Raw genomic sequence first — 2,733 nt, 5'->3', positions numbered from 1 at the left:
CGCTGGGGGGCATGGTTCTGTACCTTCTGACTTGGGGGAATGAGGGGGGAAATATTTGCATGGATGCATGATTCCATTTTTCTTTATGGAAACTTCTGAAGCTAGATGATGTTGTCAGTATTTAGAGGGACATGAAATATTGCTTGTTCTGTTTCTGTGATGTGGACTTTGAGGTTGCTTTCAGGAAAACTTAAAATCTCAATTACTTCTGTCTTTAAGGATACCTGTGCATACATTGAGGGTCCATTATTTTTAGAACAAGGGTTCCCCTCTTTGGCCTGCTTGGGTATGACAGATGTTAAAGAGAATTGTTGAGTAATGGCTAAGCTAATGCACATGCATGTGTGGAAGAAGGCCTTACTACTACTTTCTATGAGGAAGTGTCAGTCTCTAGTACTTGACTGAAAATGTGCTAGAGGAAATGTCCAGTTGTTTGTTTGGTACTTCATCTACCCTGTGGGGTTACTTCTGCAGACTAGATCTGTGTTTAAAGCCACTGAGGTAACTTGCCTACTGGTGATGGCCCTGTGAACCTCTGCCCTAAGCTAGTGTATCCTTCCTGTATATGGTGATGGCAATTTCTGAAATGGCTTAGGGTTGAGCTCCAGGTTTGGATATTACTCATGGACCACTGACTTGGAAGTGTCATTCTTGCTTTTTTTTCCTTGCATTAAGCTTTTCACAACTCCTTATGAGTAGACTTTAAATGCTTGCTTTGAAGATTAGTTTTCTATCATCTTATCCAAAAAGCCTAACCTAGCCACCTGCAGTCTGGCTGTAGGGGTAGCATTACACAAAAGAGGAAGCTGACTTTATTCTTGCTGCTGGAAAATTGGTCTTCTGGATTTTTTCTGGGTTAGTACATACTGTAGTACTTACATTGTACTAGGTCTTTGTGTATGTCCCAAGTGCTGTAAGGCTAGTGCAGCAGTTACAGGAAACTGAGATGTAGTTCCATACTGTTGATCATGATCTTGTGCAACTCTTACTCACAGGATGGCAATGGTTATATCAGTGCAGCAGAACTACGTCATGTTATGACAAACTTAGGAGAAAAGCTAACAGATGAAGAAGTAGATGAAATGATCAGAGAAGCAGACATTGATGGGGATGGGCAAGTCAACTATGAAGGTAAAAATGTTTGTCTTGACTCAAAAACGTTGCTCTGAGTGAATCTGTACCTGTTGCTTAGGGTATTTTTGGTACTTAAGACACCAGTGTATTTGATTGTCTGCTTCTGTGGACAAAAAGATGAAGTGGAGGGGTCTTTTTTATGCCATATGTTTGAGACTTACCAATTGGAAGTACCCTGGAGACAATAATACCTGGTGACTTTTTATCTTTTCAGAATTCGTACAGATGATGACTGCAAAGTGAAGAGACCTCCTTTACACCTTTTTTCCTCTAGAAGAATCAAATTGAATCTTTTACTTACCTCTTGCAAAAAAAAATGTTCATTTATTCATTCTGTTTCTGTATAGCAAAACTGAATGTCAAAATACCTTCTGTCCACAAACTGCATGTAATGGTTGGTGGTCCTGTCCCCAAAAGATAAACATCAGTTTTACAATATAAATAATTGTACTACCTTGAAAAATAAAAAAAAAAGGAAGCACTTAGTGAACTCAAAAGTTCCATTTGCTAATGACTATTACACTGTTTGGGCTGGCCAGTTTTTCATGCATGCAGCTTGACAATTGAGCACAGTCAGACATTTGTATTAAAAGGAAAAAAAAAACAACCTAAAGGATCCACTCTTTTGTTCAACAGTGGATTCTAGTTCAATTTGTAGTATAAATTGTCATAGCTGGTTTACTTTAAAATTGGTTTATACCTCAGGATGGTATGCAGCAAAATGGTTGAAGGATGCAAAACTTAGAGAAAATGCCCTAAAGGTTGAATGGTTCTCCTGTACGTAGCAGTGTGCTCCAAAAATACGGTGATCTTAACTGTGGATGGCATATCTGTGTTAAAATACTGGTTTAACATTGTCTGCATTGCACTATAGTGAAACGGGTGTCGGGCTGTTACCGTTCACAAAATTTTTAAAAGAAACCTTCACCAAGGGAGCATCTTTGGACTCTCATATTTTTAAAACCTTCTGTACCATGACTTGGAGCTGGCGGAGTAGCCTGTGGACTTCAGCACAACTATCAACATTGCTGTTCAAGATACTACAATTAATGTCCATTCCAAGTTGTAAATGCTAGTCTTTTTTTCCAATAAAAGACCATTAACTTAAAGGTGGTGTTAAATGCTTTGTAAAGCTAAAATATATATATAATTGAGATAATAAACCAAAAAAGCAGTAGGAGGGAAGTGTTTCTATGAATGACTTGCTGCTAAATTATAATGCACATGTATGCAATAAGTTATCCCCTATCTTTTCAAGATGGCAAGAACTGACCTCCTGTAACCCAAGACCTTTGCTATAAATAAATGAACTCGTGCTTGCCTTTCATATTACGACAATGTTAATTTAGTTGGTCTCAAAGTCGTGTAATGCTGACTCGTCAACTATCAGCACAGAAGTAACACCTCATTTCACTACAGTGAAGAGCTCTGAGCGTGCATGTCAATACGGGGGAAACGTCTATTGGTTGCTTATGTTTTTTGACAGGTTATAGAAACTAGCTGGAGAATTGAAACAGCATGGACTTCATAGATATCTATGATTCTCAAACATGCCGAAAAATGCATTTTGCTACCCACAGAAAGGAAACAAAAGGACAT

General features: G+C 38.4%; 1 long non-coding RNA gene across 1 annotated transcript; it reads left to right on the top strand.

Moving 5' to 3' along the window:
* The first annotated feature begins 979 nt into the window (after positions 1–979).
* Positions 980–2,461, top strand: LOC103768102. The gene is made up of 2 exons (XR_608132.1): positions 980–1,131; positions 1,349–2,461. It is a non-coding gene; the product is annotated as an uncharacterized LOC103768102 (long non-coding RNA).
* Positions 2,462–2,733: the final 272 nt, after the last annotated feature.

Source organism: Merops nubicus, unplaced genomic scaffold (genome assembly GCF_000691845.1).
Source record: "Merops nubicus isolate BGI_N331 unplaced genomic scaffold, ASM69184v1 scaffold5942, whole genome shotgun sequence".
Taxonomy (NCBI): Eukaryota; Metazoa; Chordata; class Aves; order Coraciiformes; family Meropidae; genus Merops; species Merops nubicus.
This window is presented reverse-complemented; position numbering and strand designations above follow the sequence as displayed.